This window comes from Ctenopharyngodon idella, chromosome 3 (assembly GCF_019924925.1).
Source record: "Ctenopharyngodon idella isolate HZGC_01 chromosome 3, HZGC01, whole genome shotgun sequence".
Classification (NCBI taxonomy): Eukaryota; Metazoa; Chordata; class Actinopteri; order Cypriniformes; family Xenocyprididae; genus Ctenopharyngodon; species Ctenopharyngodon idella.
Genome location: NC_067222.1, coordinates 23,911,028 through 23,927,386, shown reverse-complemented (window position 1 = coordinate 23,927,386; position 16,359 = coordinate 23,911,028). Strand labels below are relative to the sequence as shown.

Sequence of the window (16,359 nt, the reverse complement as noted above, 5' to 3'; positions counted from 1 at the left end):
AATAAAACAGTAAAAGAATGAATAAAAGAACACATTTTCTGCAGATGACAAGAGAGATGAAAAGAGAGAGAAGCACTGAAATGACAGAAAGATCAAAGATGTCACCAGAAGAAGAAGAAGAGAGGCCTTTCTTAGACATCTGAAGAGGGTCAGAAGCAGATGAATGAAGATAAAACTGTCCGGTTGAATGAGTGATAAAGACTTTGACACTAACTTAATTACTGATAATTGATTCTTCTCCTAAGAAGATGGTGACACAAAGCGCTATAAAAGGCATCAGTGTGTATGTGTGCGTGGCTGTCAGGAGGTATTCTGAGCAGATCTATAAAGCATTTTGACATCATACCTGATGAGAATGGCATCAGAGCCCTCAGAGACACACATGCTTTGATCAGAAGCGCAGCTCTCTAAACTAGCAGACACATTGCTGAGACGAGACCCAGACCACCCGTTTGGATGGACAGCACAGAGAGAGTGAGATGAAGGAGAGCAAACATGTCCGCTCTGAGTGGTCCCTCTCATTGACGAACAGATGAGACTGAAAGAATGTCCTTTCAACCACTGGCACGCACACAAACATACACAAATCAAAATTGACCATTCTTATTTTTTTTTTTAAATGTTTCAGTAGTACTCATTATAAATTATTTATCTGTGCACATTATTTTTTTTTATTCATAAATTCCCTCGTAATTTTTAGATCAAAAAAGTTTACCTTTCACTCCCCCTCAAAACTACATGACGTATGTCTTGGAGAGCGGGGCTAAATATTCTCCACAAATGACTGCAAACTGCCAGGTTTGCATCAATATAGTTAGCAAAGCCCAACTTCCTACGATCCAATTAATTCCTGAAGGCATATGGCACACAAAAATGTGGCTTAAGCAGAGCTAGTTTTAAGCCTCCAAGATTAGCAAAAAAAAAACAAAACAAAAAAAACACAGGATACAAAGTATAGAGCTGCTAATAACAATTTTCTACCTATTTTTATTGATTTATTTATTAATTATTTACTGATTAGTTAGGATTAATCCTTTGGTTAACTTACCAATAAATGATGACTAAATTCTGCAATTAATTTTATTTAAAAATTCTCATGAAAACACTTTACAAAAAAAAAAAATATATATATATATATATATATATATATATATATTGTATTATTTATTTAATTTTTCATGTACATGTCAGTTTTCTAAAAATAATCTCCCCCAAATAATGCTATATCTAAAAAATATGCTTTAACTAAAATCTATACAGGGAACCCTCTTATGCACACTTCAAGTACATTAAAGTTATTAAAATCAATCCGATGTATACAGGGACGTACAGAGAGTTTCTCAGGTGCTCAAATGTAAAAAAGGGCATCTATCCATCTATCCAACTGTAGTAATTCCAAACAATTACTACAGTAATTATATTTATAGGTCTATATTAAGGCCCGATCATTATGGGTTTTTGGGGGTCGATATCCATATTAGGGAGTTTAAAAAACATAAATAAATAAAAAGCCTGATATCGATATATCGGCCGATATTCTAAATGTATATTACAGGGGTGCAACGGTTCAAATTACTCACGGTTCAGTTATCATCACGGTTTTAGGGTCATGGTTTCGGTCAAACAAAAAAGAAAGAAAATAAGAATAAATAATCAAACTACAAGCAACAGCAGACATTTAAGGTATCTAACAGAAGTTTTCAGGTACAGAAAATGAATAAAAATATAATAATAAAATAACACTGTCTGTATATTATCTTTACTGTATAAATTAAGTAAAGATTAATTATTATTGAAGTTACAAAAGCTATTCAGCCAAGAGCAGTGAGTGATTTCTTTGTCATTTGTTGTTTGATTAACATTAAAAACACAGACAGCAGGAATATTAGGCTTCTTTCCCTTTAAGACAATGCACGATCCAGTACATATACTGTTACACATGCGTTGTATTTCCCAACTGTTATACGTTCATTTAAGACATAACCGACTATGTTTGCTAGGATACTTGCCAAAAACCTTCTCACAGCACGCGAGTTCTCTTTCGCGTCTTGCTCTTGAATATTTAAATTAGCAAGGTTTAAATGAGTTTAGTTTAAACACAGATAGCAACGTGTGCTGTTCATGTCTCACCTGCGCTCGCACGCTATCAACACCTGGGTGATGAAGGCGTAAATGACTGCTCATGTTCGAGAATGTTCATATCGGTGGCATATCTGCGGCACACACGGCAATGCAGATATATCTGCCACAGGCTCATATCACCCGATAAAACTGGCAGACCGACAAAAGGGTAAAGCTCTAGTCTATATAAATATATTTATACTTATAAAGACCTTGGTAGAAATAAACATCTGTTACAATGGTAGACATTGTAAACAAACTGTGTGGTCACAATTATGAATATGGGACTACTAATATAAACTTCTTGTATTTTACATACAATAATTGCAGAATATGTATAAGGTTAGAAAGCTTGAAGCTTGTGGTGTCAGAATGCCAGGCTGTTAAACAAGTCTGAAGCAAGATGGAACCCATAGCAACGCATTATGGCAACAATGTCTAATGCCAAGTTTACATTACAGGATTTTAAGCCCGATTTGCAAGTTAACAAACTCGCCGACAGGTCGGGCTGTGATCGGGGGAAAATCAGCAGGTGATTGGTGATTGATGTGTGAACTACTCAACGATGCATCAAAGAGGCTCACTGACGTGTTGCTGACACCTCACTGACGCCAGACAAATATCTAGCATGCTAAATATCTGGAGCTGTCGGCCAACTCGATCTCCTGCGGTGTCACGTGTCACGACGCAACAGCCAATGAAATATACACTAATGTCTATGGAAGCAGCAATAACAATCCATTCAAATATAATTTGTTGACGTTTAATCATATCAGAGACACATTGTGTAAGTAACTATAAAGCTCACTCTATTCTTTTCCCAGCTCACCGGTCACATGTATTTCGGTACAAATGGCCGTTTCGCGTTATAGATTAAGATCAAGATCATGATATAGGTTTTTAAATGACAAAACACTCACTTGCACATATTTGAGAATCAGAATATCAGATAGTTGATAACATGGTGAGAAAAGCGATACATCTGTCATACAGTGTGGCCGTGGTGTGTCAGGTGACAAACATGACGCGTCGTCATGGAAACAATAAAGAAAACATTCTAATGGTGGCCTTAACTCTGGGAGGTCAGCCAGAATATTTTAAAATTATGTGTGAAAGGGTTCATTTAATTTTAATTAAATTTAATTCAAAATTGAATCTAATTTCCTCCCAACAACCATTTTCAAATTAAGTTGTTGGGTGACGGAGTTGTCGTCAGCTCATGTAGTGTGTAACCCCCTGTTGCAGATCATTTACGTAGTGTCACGTAGTGTGAACACCACAATGACTTCAAGACTCCACAGCAAGTCATGTAGTCTGAACAGCACAGCGATCTGCCAACGTTTAAAGTCCTGTAGTGTAAACTTGCCATTAGATAGTCTGCAAAAAGCTAAAATAAATGGTAAATAAATTATTTGAGTGATTCGTTACAAAAAAGTGTGCATCAAACGTTAACACGGAAGCTCGGACGTATGTGTGATGCGCTAACAGACCTCATTCTCACACGCGCGCACATTTGAGATTCTTTCCCTTTTAAGGGCGGTTGGTAAACCCACTTAAAGGTGCATACCGCCACCTACTGCACAACATCTGCATGACAGCTGACGTAAAATAAAGGACGGGGCTTTAGATAGCCGATACGATCAACAAACTGTGCGACAGCTGATGTAAAATAAAAGATCGGGCTTAGAATAGCCAATACAATCAGTTAAAAAAAAAAAAAAAAAAAAATGCTTAATCGGCCCTGAAACCAATCCTTGAGATTGGCTCAGGACATCCTACTTTTTCATGAGTACTGGTATAAACATATTACTTCAAATCAAACGATTTAGACTGCAAGGTCCACAAATTATTATAATAAATCCCAAACAAACTATTAAGTGCTTCAAAATATGGATTTCACTGCACTTTTCTTCCAGAACTCTATGAGATGCTGTGCTAAATACACACATGTTCAGAGTTTGTTCATCTCTCTCACACATGTGAAACAAACCTAAGTCAGACAGACACACATAGACTCCTCTGTTTGGCTGCTGAGTGGCAAAGCTTTGAGATCAAAGGTTTTACAGATGGCTTAACGAGAAGTTAGACCCATAACAGCAGGAGACAGAGAGAAAGAGAAAAAAGTGAGGAGGAGAGACAGGTATTTAGACAAGTAAAGTCACGGAGAGAAAGAGTGAGAGAAGCTGACATGCAGAGAGAGAGAAAGGAGAACGAGATAGACTGGGAGAGACAGGTGGAGCAGAACAAAGCAGACGAAACGAAAAATGTAGAAAATGAGAGTTATAACTTGCACAATAACACAGTCTTGCTTTCTACTGAACTGTTTTCAATGTGAAACAGCCTCAACCTAACAGAATTTTCATTTCATATAATGCCAACCTTACAACAGATAAACAACAGGAATAAAATAAGTGGAAAAGGACAAAAAAAAAAATTATTGTTCATTTCTATGAACAATACAGGTTTTATGTTGTGTCTGAGAACCAATATGCAAAACTCATTTTTTAGATTTTATTATTGCTTTTTGACAACCACATGACCATTATGCTAAAACAATATAAACATGAATGAATAACTTATTCATAATTTAATATTTATATTTTTATTTAAAATATTTTAATTTAGTAAGATATAATAATTATAATAGCATATTAATATTATTAATCATCATCATCATCATCTTATTAAAGACCCCCCGTGGTGAAAATCAAGTTTTTAATGTTGTTTATATGTCTATAGCCCTATTCGCACGGGATTAGTATTATCTGGGGACCTCTAGTCATTTGTAATAATTGCGGAGGTTGTCGGTGATCTTAATCCCATGCGAATCGGCCATGTCTGTAATTTGTAAAGTAAAAATTCTCCCGCAAATGACCTACCATATTTCGCAGAACACAGAGGTTCTGTGATAACATTAGTCCTGTGCGAATCGGCATCTCTGTGATTTGGCGGGGTCGTATATCATTTTTTTTAAGGTTTATGTTTCATGTGCGTCTTTTATCCATCTTTCGCGAAGAATGGAGTTCGCATTGGAGTGTTTTGATAGTAAATGTGGGGGTAATTTCTAAGGCCCCGTTTACACTAGTGCGTTTTTTTTTTGTTTTTTTGTTTTTTAAACGGTGTTTTAAAATGAAAACGATCCTCGTCTACACTGGCATTTCCACAGCGTTAGAAACGATCTCCGTCTACACTACAAGGCCGAAAACGCGTGTCACATGACTGTACAAGTGTAAACAGTTGCCTCTTGCGCATGTAGGCAGCTGTAGCATTAAAATAATGCAGATTTTATCCGCACAATGGCTGCTAAAAATGACAACAAAGTCAGCAAAGATTGCAGTTCAGCCTCCATGTTCTTGTTTACACGGTCGTAAAGGTCACGCAGAGCGAACGTGGGCAGCCATGCCATCGTTTCAAAAGTCTCCGTTTTAGTCTGTTTATAATAAAACGCAACCCAGGTGTTTTCAAACTAAAACGGGGTCTGCAGCGTTTTCAAAAGTCTTCGTTTTTGAGGTTCAAAACACCGGCGTAGTGTAAACGACAGCCGTAACCATAGCAAAATGTATGCATTTTAAAACGAAAATGCACTAGTGTAAACGGGGCCTTAATCACACAAGGTCCCCAGATAATACTAATCCTGTGTGAATCGGGCTTATGTGGTGTTTTTATTAAGCTTTAAGACAAACCATGTGCACATTCATCAGTCAACAGCTCAACACCCTTGCGAAGTATTTTCTCCTTAAAACTGCAGTGAAAAAAAGACAGTCTCAAAAACAAGGTTTGAAACCACCCTTTTCTGGGCGGTTTCAGGCCGGGTCTTCTCTCAATGTTCAAACTGACTCTGACTGAGATGGCGACCAGGAACATGGTTTGTGTAACATTAGCAACACACTGGCTAATCATATCAATTACCGTTATGTTTCCGACATTGTAGAGAGCGATACAAAATGCATTACCATTCTGATTTATTGACTTGTGGATGATCCTGTATAATTCGCTCTTCATCTTCTTCTGAAACAGTTTCTGGTTCAAACATATTTTGCTGAATTAAATTATTATTTCCACTTGCCATTGTGTAGCATTTCCTAGAATTCACCTAGTGAGCCAGGTAGTCCGAGCTGGTGTGATAGAGTAGAGAGGCGGGCACTAATTTGCATATTTATTAACATTGGTTATATATACACACATACATATATTGCTCTACGAAGGACACAAAGGCTCATATAAAATTTAAGCAAAAACATACTAACCATTCTTATGACCAAGCAGGTCACTGATGGATGCATTAGAGCTTTTATATCAAATCCATGCAGAATTATTCTGCACCTTCATACACTCCAGCACATCAGTTATACAGGAATCCTGATCTACATGCTGCAAACAGCCCTGCCTCATGAATATTCATCAAACTCATTACCACACAAGTGAGGAAACAAACCAGATTGTAGAGAGAGAGAGGGAGAGAGGTAGAGAGAGAGGTAGAGAGAGAGGTAGAGAGAGAGGTAGAGAGGTAGAGAGAGAGGTAGAGAGAGAGGTAGAGAGGGAGAGAGAGAGAGAGAGAGACTTGGACCTTTTTTCTGCTCCCAAAACATTCTATTAATGCAAACATGCTTTCCTTCTTTTCTTACCTCTCCTTGCTCTGCAGACAGAAATATACTACTACTAGTCTGTGTAAAAAAAAAAAAAAACTGAAGAATTTACTGAGCTTTGTATGATAAGGCATGTCTGAACCCATCCTGTCTACTAAGATGCCTCCATCTTCCATCTGGGCAATCTGTGAAGGCAGCACAGAGGTATGGTATCCTATGATATCCTATATGTGTGGGTCAACTGTTGGTTAAAAAAAGATTATAAAATTAAAATGGCGTCTGATGGAGCGTTTCAAAGGAGTAAATTAATTTATGAACATCAATTTTCTTTTTTTGTTTTCAACGCATGATTAAATTTCTACCGACAAATAAGCATTGTAGTAGTCATTACATATTCCCTTGGATATTTCCAAAACTCACTTCAATGTGTTTTATATCATTATACGTGACACTATGGTGCCTTGGAAAGCAGTCTGGTGCCTTCATTCAAAAATACTGCCCGGCAAGTCAATGACTGTCTGGACACTGAGGCAACTGCCTTTTTGGACACAGCTTTAAACGTCTTGTATAACTCTCTCTGTGTGTGTGTTTGTGTGTGTGTTCTTGTATACATGGTTTATGAGGACACTTCCTGTGTCCTCGTAAACCAAATGGCTTTTGAAAATCAAAAAATGCAGACAGTTTTCTGTGATGGGTAGGTTTAGGGGTAGGGGGACAGAATGTACAGTTTGTACAGCATAAAAACCATTACGCCTATGGAGAGTCCCCGTAAACCACATACACAAGTGTGTGTGTGTGTGTGTGTGTGTGTGTGTGTGTGTGTGTGTGTGAGTGAGAGAGACAGACTATTAGTGAGCTAGAATCTCAATCAATAGTTGCTTTGCTTGACTATCAAACAGTCCAACAGCCGATTCATACTCCCACCTGCTTCCCCTCTGGCACCCTCCTTTTCTGTCCATCACAAATGGCTTGCAAAAAATAAAAAGGCAAAAAGTCTGAACTATCGATTTCTCTGAGCAAAGGTGAGCTCCACCCTGCCCTCACCCTTCAGTTACACTAACACTTATCATGTGATGCTGTTCTAAACTGTTCAGCTAAAATAAAAATAAAAAAAGATCCAATTCTAATTTATACCATCATCTCATTCTCACACACAGAAAACAGAAGGTACAATGCTACATAAATGTACTTCAAAGGATATGATAAACAAGATATTCCTTCATCTGCGGAAATAAAAGTGAAATCAGATAATCAGATTAACTGAGCCACTTTTTGAAAGTCATCTCATCATCATTCGTCATACATCAGGATCGGGCAACTTTGGTCCTGGAGGGCCACTGTCCTGCAGAGTTTAGTTCCGCCACTAATCAAACACACCTGCCTTTAATTTTCAAGCAATCCTGAAGAGTGGTGTGTTCAGGCCTAGAGAGGCAATTGGGAAAATCTGGAGAAATCCCCGGCGGGCTGCTCATAAATTGGGCCGGTAGTACCACTTTCAAGCGGGAAGCGAAAAGCGCAAGCCTGTAGCTTATTTTCAATGAGAGACACACTGAATGTGGCAAATCGCAGACAGTTCTACCGACAAAGACGGTGGGCAAGCGGTGCACCCAAAATCTTGTCATTTACGCATGCACAGCTCTTTGCAAATTATAAATATTATTATATGGCATATATAAATATTACATAAGGCGAGCCATATGATCTCTCCCCCGCTTCTTTCTATACTTCACACACAGAAAATGCATGCGTTACATTATTGCATGACTGATAATTGAAGTAACTAATCACACATCTCTTTGTATTTAAAGCAGTGCATCAGTTTATATGCTATGCATTAAAAAGTGTTGTATTCTCATGTCATTTGGCAGAGAGAGTGCATGCTCACTCTTTCTCTCTCCATCTCTCTCACTCTCTTTGTTAATGTTAGTTAATAAAAATCCAGCAGTTCATTGTTAGTTCATAGTGCATTAACTAATGTTAACAAATACAATATATGATTTTAATAAAGGCTGAAGTTAACGTTAACTAAAGATTACTAAATGCTACAAGTCTTGTTCATTCTTAGTTCATGTTAGGGTCAATGACGTGACGGGTCATTTTTTTGTCCAAAGGCCTTAATCATAATAAAAAACAAAGATGTGACATCAAAGTATGTAAGGTAGTACAACTAGATCACTTGTATTGAATCCAAAAAGGTTTTAATTATATTTTGCTACATATAAAGGTATTTTAAAGATTTTAAAGTGTCAAAAGGTCATTCGGTTTAACCATCCAAAGGCCAATACAGCCATTTCATTTGTGATTAAATATCTTAAAATGTAGCTAGCTAGCTAGCTATCAGTCTGTTAGCATTGTTTGAAAATATCATCATTCGTTAAAGTGTCATTCGGTAAAACCTCAATTTTGTCCATCTTGTGAAAAAAAAAAAGAAAAAAAAAAAAAAAGACAAAAGCAGTGTTAATTATAAAAACCACATAATCATTTTTAACACTTAATAAAACTTCAAAATTAATTATCTCTCCATTATGTTTTTTTACACTTTTAAAAACCTTATTCGTCAATGACCCGTTAATGAAAGTATTTAACTAATGAAACTTTATTGTAAAGTGTTACCAAAAGTTTAGTATGTTGTTTAGCAGTATATTCCTGTTGAACCATGAGTAAAAAACAAAAGGAGCGGCGGTTTTGGGCATTAAAATCCTGGGCTGAAAATGCCCCTCTCCGACCCTGGGTGTGTTTGATAATGTGGAGGCCCCATATTAATTACTAAATAAATCCCTAGTCCATTCAGTATTAAGCAACCTGAACAAAAGTCTGAACTACACCAGTAAAAGGAGCTTAAACAATCATAGCAGAGGTCATTTGCATATAAATGATCTAAAGATACAATAGTAAAAACCTTCCGTTTAATTTTAATTCTAAGGGTCACAGATAGGGTGAAAAACAGCTACAAATATCTCACACTTTCAGTGCAAATAACCTTGACTAAGGTTGTATGTGAACTTCAGAGATTTAAAAAAAAAGAAAAAGAAAAAAAAAAAAGAGAGATGGTAAACTACAGTACAATCTGTTTATGTTTTCAGTGTATTAGGTCTACATGAATACTAATGAGAGCAACAAGAACTCAGAAGACAAGGAAAAAAAGCGTGGGAGAGAGGGAGAAACTGTATTCTAGAGTGTCTCTATGAGAAATATTCATTACTGAGATTAAAAATCAAATACTGGCACAATAAGTCCAACCAGACAGATACATACTCAGATCCAGTTCATACCTTTCTGTCACTCCTTACATCTAAATATAACCGGACACACACAGCACATGCTGATGTGTGCACAGACACAGACGCTCGCACACTTAGATGAGGAGCAGGAAAATATTTTAGCCCTTATATGGAAGCTCACACAAGCATTTGCGACCCCAATCCATATTTCAATTTCCATCCTCTCATGTAAACGAATTCAATCGCCACTACGTGTCCTCAGTGCAACCGTCTGTGTGAAAAATGAGCCTATTCTCACCCACACATCCTGACATCCCATATCTTTAACATGTGCACACACCCTCAAACCGGCCCTTCTCTTCATAAACCATTCATTCATTGTCAAATCTCATCTTACAATAGTCAACCTCGAAAATAACAGAATAAAACCAAGCTTAATTAAACTTCAGACCCACTTACTAGAAAGAGGGAGAGACTATGATCGGTAAAATCTGTAAAAAAAAAAAATAAATGAAAAAAAAAAAAAAAAAATACGAAACTCACTCACAAAAGGCTGCTTTTAATTTCAAATGGTCACGTGTGCTTTGTGAAGAGTGCTTGTGCATGCAACTGTTTGCAACTCCGTGAAAGTGGTTAAATGTACTCACATCTCAAAATGCTTTTATGACATGAAATTAATGTAAACACAGTCAGTTATGTCTTAAGGGATTAAACAACAGGACAAAAACATATACTTACATTTCAAAAGAGATCTGTGCATTAGTGTGAATGAAGCTTATTAGAGCTGAGAAAGAGAAAAATCACTCAAAGCTCTTGAATGGAAAACATTCAGATACTCTTAAATACTGAAAGCACTAGTGGTTAAACGGATCGTTGTTGATCCGTGATCTGTATGGACCAAGCCCCACGGACAAGCCCCAAGCCCACGGATCAATTGCAAGTTTAACCGCAATAGAGTGAAAGGTTATCCTTTGCACGTGTTTTGTCTTGCTAGTTTACACATTAAATAGATATAAAACCATTCCAGCGCTAAAAGAGGCAAAAGAGGATTTAATTCGGTATCGCACGCCACGCTGTTATCGGTGCACATACATACATACATACAAGGCTCGCATGCACACAGAGAAAGAGGCGCGTTTCAGATAGATCGCAAACACCAAATTGATTTCTCTTTCGCGTCCTCAATGCACTTGGATGGACACATCCAAGTCAAACACATACAGTCAAAATACCCCTCTCGGCAAGTATTCTTGTAAACACATTTGGTTATGTCTTAATTGATTGAGGTGAGAATTCGGATGTGTATCTATCGGATGTGTGAGTGCATGGGGTCTTACTCTTAAAGTGACAGCAACCTATAAATACCTGCTGTTGACGGTCATGTAAATCAAACAACAAAACACAGCTTTAACAAAGATTAATCTATATTAAATTTATACAGTGAACAGAGTCATTTTACATTTAATTATTACATTTCTGTACACGAAAATTAATACTACAGTTAGACCTTATACTTTATTTGTAACTTTATGTTGTATTTATCTATGCTTGTAATTAATGTACAGTATTTGTTCTTTTTACAGTCTGTTCACTTGCCTTTAATAATGTATTAGTTAGGCTAGTAGTTTCTGCTGTGGTATCGGAGTAGTTAAAGTGGGCTAAGTAATAAATGCAAAGTTACCCCCCCAAATTCTTGACATATGATTGTTTTAATTTTTTTTTAATTTGTAATCATTTAAAAAAAAAAAAAAATACTTATTACATAATTTTTTTAAAATAAAGATTTAAGTTGTTAAAGGAATTCATTAATAAGAAAAAAAGTAGATCAAGAATCATTTTGGAATTGGATTGTGACTCCCAGAATCGGATTGTGAGGTGTCTAAAGATTCCCACCCCTAGTTTATACTACTCAAGAAATGAGTAGAAACATACTTATGTCATTATTTTGTTATATTATAATGTTATTAATTTAAAAACTTCCTTATATGTAATTTAAATGTAAGTATACATAGTATACTATGTAGTAACTATACATAGTTAATTTTAAACTTTAATATTACAGTAATGTATCAAATGGTGTTCCCTATATATTTTACAGCATTACTTGAGAGATTTTTTCCCCATTGAGAAAATTTGCCATGTACACCTGATACATACCCTGTAAAATTTCTAAAATACCCAGCCTTACAACCAACTACAATACGATAATGTAATATTCAGAATTTATCAAGAAAGTCAAAATCCGATGCTTTGCCATTAATGCAGCTCCACCTGCCAGTTCACATATTGTTCTGCCAAGTTAACATTGTCAGTTTGTTGTTTTATACTACTTCCTCTTTCAAAGGCACCAGCTGTCGTTTAGCATACGGTTCAGACATTGTAAATATGTGGTTGTTCATTGAGTAAATATTAAACAAACACTTTATCAGGAACTTATTAAACAAATAATGATCCATGTTTATTACACCCAAGCAAGCCATTTACTACTGTTAACATTACTGATTATTTAAAAACAACAGTTTTAAAAAATTATAATAACAATCTGAATATTTCAGCACAGCAATCTCTCTCTTTCACAGTCTGCCGCCTGGTCTCAGGGTTTGTTCATAAATTACAACTGTTCATCATTCGAGGCAATTTGGTGCGTAATATCTTGGCTTTGATGGAGCTGCTGACTAATTGATGGATTACTTTATTTTCGAATAGCGGAAACTGCCAAGCCGGAGTTGCGGTAGTAAATCTCTCAGCAATGAAAGAAAGCATCACATTTACACTGGACTTTAATCAGCGCTTAATGCAAGAGTTTATTCAGAGACACACCATCAGCCCCATTTTACACAGCTGATAGTTACAGCAAAGAATCTGTCATTTCTGACACACCTGCTGAGCGAACCTTTCAGATACATCATAATCCATAACAGCCACAGATTTAAGACTGTTATTAGCGTAAACAAAATTTATATGTAAGGGTTTAGAGCGATTTGAGATGATCAAGAAAAAAAAAAATCTAATAGCATAAATGCTACCTAAATGCCAGAGAATGCTAAAATGAATCCAAGTGAGATGATTTTTTTAAGGACAAAATCTGCAGAATTATTCAAAATATATTTAAAGATGCAAAGTTTCATTGAGCTACCATATGGAAGAAATACAATGCAGAACTCACATGAATATCATAGACTAGAAGAGACAGACTACAGCTCTTTAAAATTCTTAAAACAGTGGGAAGTGGGTCAGACTGATTTCAGGACGTATGCTAAAATACCAGAATAAATATGGAAATACAGAAAGTGTGTGCAACAACAGATGGGAGAAGTTTGACATGTTTAAAAAGAGCAGTATACTCAGAGGAGTTTCACTATTTCACTTTCATTATTATTTCATCGCTGGGTTAAGAACTGGGCATCAGACAGATTAGAAAAACATGCATCTCCAGAACTGCATTAGCTGAGCATTTTCACACAATCTGTGTCTCCATCTCTCTCCAACACACTCAAAAGTTGCTCTCTGTAACTCTATATGAGGCCACTAGCACAAAGTGAGTGGGCATTCATTCTCTTTGGGAGATGAATGGCAGGTTTGCACTGGATTGTGGGATTGACGGCAGAGCAGGAATCAAAACGAATGCTGAACTTTATGCAAATGAAGAGAAAACGTCATGACATCCATCATATCAACATCTGTTGCCAATTACGCTGGAATTTCTAGTAGATCAGTGCTTAAATCACATTGTTACATATTAGTTCAAATGTGTTTGAAAGAATAAATATTAAAATAACTGTTTTCTATTGTAATATATTGTAAAGTTATTGATTCCTGTGATGGTAAAGCTGAATTTTCAGCATCATTACTCCAGTCTTCAGTGTCACATGATCCTTCAGAAATCATTCTGATATGTTGATTTGCTGTTCAAGAAACATTATTATCATCACCATCATTATTATCAATGTTGCCAGATGTGCTCTTTTACATTTTTGTGAAAACCATGATACATTTTTCTAGAATTCTATGATGAACAGAAAACTTTTAAAAAATGATTTTTAATCTTACTGACCCCAAACTTTTTAACAGATGTGTATGTTTTGTTTACATTAAATATAAATATAGATTTAAATTATTACACGTGTCAAAGCAACACAATTTCTGTATCCACTAAAAGCAATCAGATTCCATAATGACAACAACCACCTGTGCTGCACATTTACACCCCCAAAGTGGCAGAGCAGGTGTTTTGGGTGGTATTAAGCAGATTTCTTCCATGCCAGTGTAGACACATTATGTGACACAGGTGTGTGTAAAACACTGGGGGTTTCTCCAGCTCTGATGTGTTAAAGTGAAGTGTGTTCCTACAAACTCAACATAACATCACATTTTTCCCAAATAAATGACCAGCTGGGGACCCAGAACTGATTTGAAACCACCCCCATAAACCATCCATGAGTGGCACAGCCACCGTTCCGCTTCACATCCGCCCCAGGCAGACCAACTTGTCAGCTGTGCCTAATTCCTGCAATGCAGCAACCCATTCAACACGTCTGCGTGAACGCGATCATGAACGCGACTCAGTTTCTGGCAAAGAGCGCCCCTGCATCGCCGCAATGCGCGTGCGCACAACAGTTCCCACTATCTGGCAGGATGCGGGAGATGTAGAGGGCGCATGCGCGGCAACATCCTTCCATTCATAGTCAATGCGGGATCAGTATTTAGCAAGTCTTGTGTTACTGATACCCAGGCCTCTTCCCAAAAGCAACTTACAAGCACTTACAACAATACTCAAGTACTGCACTGAATCTGACAGGGCACCATAACCTAAAACACATCTTTCAAAGCCATGCTGGGCGTATGACATCACAAATGTCCGTGCAAAACATATTTAGTAAACATAAATAAACCAACCACAACAACCTGAAGCAGGTGGAAGAGCCAGTCTGTTCATTAATAACATGACAGTTGTCAAAAGAATCACTAATTTGACTACAAACCCTCAGTCGTTCGTAAGTTAAAATATTTAACTATCAAGACTGAAAAATGTGCTGCTTACATCAGGTTAAACAGCTGTTTTTTGTATTATATAAGAGTCATAAAGTAATAAGGCTGGCAAGCGCAACAAGAGGCTAAGCTAGTTAGCACTACAACAGCAGCCTGAAACAAGCTCAAATATTGCCGACACAGATCCTCTAAACGCGCTGTTTTCACTCTTACGAAGCTAATCGAGGGCTAAAACCGAAATATATGACATTCCCTGGTGTGTTGAGGTGTGTTTGGGTTTATACACTTACCTTTTTATGAAGGTAAGCTGTTTTACCGTATCGGATATTTTTCTATGGAGCGGCTTCACGTCCGGGTTAAATGAATGACGGAGCACGGGAGTGCGTACGTACTCGGGTGCGCGCGCTGTGCGATAGCCGTAAACCAGTGTAAATTTCAGTTTACATGTGAGTATAATTTTTATTTTAAAGCAAAGAATCTGATCTCATGTTATTGTCCCTGTCATTTGTGGATTTCGGTAAAATGTATGAGAGCTATGTCTATGAAATGTCATTTAATATTTTTTAAAAGTCTGTTTTATTTGTGTTGATTTTAGTTTTTATTTATTTTATAAGTCTAATAGCACGGTGTTTTTATTCTTACTGTTTATTTGTCACTGTTTTTTCTCTTGTTTGTTTGTGTAGCCAATGCTTTGGCATTATTGCATGTAAAACAATGATGATGACAATAAAGTAGCCTATATTTTTAAAGTTTAATTTAAGTGAAATTTGGTTGTCTTTATCATGGAAATAACTGCTGAAAAAAAAAAAAAAAAAAAAAAAAAACACTCTTTTCACTCTTATTATTATTATTATTATTAATGTATTTATTGTTAAAGGGTTAGTTCACCCAAAAATGAAAATTCTGTCATGAATTATTCACCCTCATGTCGTTCCACACCCGTAAGACCTTCGTTCATCTTCAGAACACAAATTAAGATATTTTTGATGAAATCCGATGGCTCAGTGTGGCCTGCATTGAAAGCAAGTTAATTTACACTTTCAGATGCCCAGAAAGCTACTAAAGACATATTTAAAACAGTTCATGTGACTACAGAGGTTCAATCTTAATGTAATGAAGTGATGAGAATACTTTTTTTTGTGCAAAAAAAACAACAAAAATAAGGACTTTATTCAACAATATCTAGTGATGGGCGATTTCAAAGCACTGCTTCATGAAGCTTCAAAGCTGTACAAATCTTTTGTTTTGTATCAGTGGTACGGAGCGTGAATCAAACTGTCAAAGTCACGTGATTTCAGTAAATGAGGCTTCGTTACATCATAAGTGTTTCAAAATTTCAGTGGTTCACCACTGGGGGGGTGATTAAATATAGATTAAAATAGAAATAGATATATAGATTAAAAAGTATTCACGTCGCTTCATAATATTAAGGTTGAACCACT

The 16,359-nt window shown here is 36.5% G+C and overlaps 1 protein-coding gene across 2 annotated transcripts in view; it reads right to left on the bottom strand.

Annotated features, from left to right (window-relative positions):
* Nucleotides 1-15,352, bottom strand: part of spop (speckle type BTB/POZ protein) — a 78,653-nt gene extending 63,301 nt beyond the window's left edge. The window contains exon 1 of one of the 2 annotated variants that reach the window (XM_051886725.1): nt 15,208-15,352. The gene's annotated coding sequence lies outside the window, so the exon portion shown is untranslated. Of the gene's footprint in view, nt 1-6,746; nt 6,928-15,207 lie in introns of those variants that run through there. The other variant, XM_051886726.1, reaches the window with a different exon arrangement.
* Between the last annotated feature and the right edge of the window lie 1,007 nt (nt 15,353-16,359).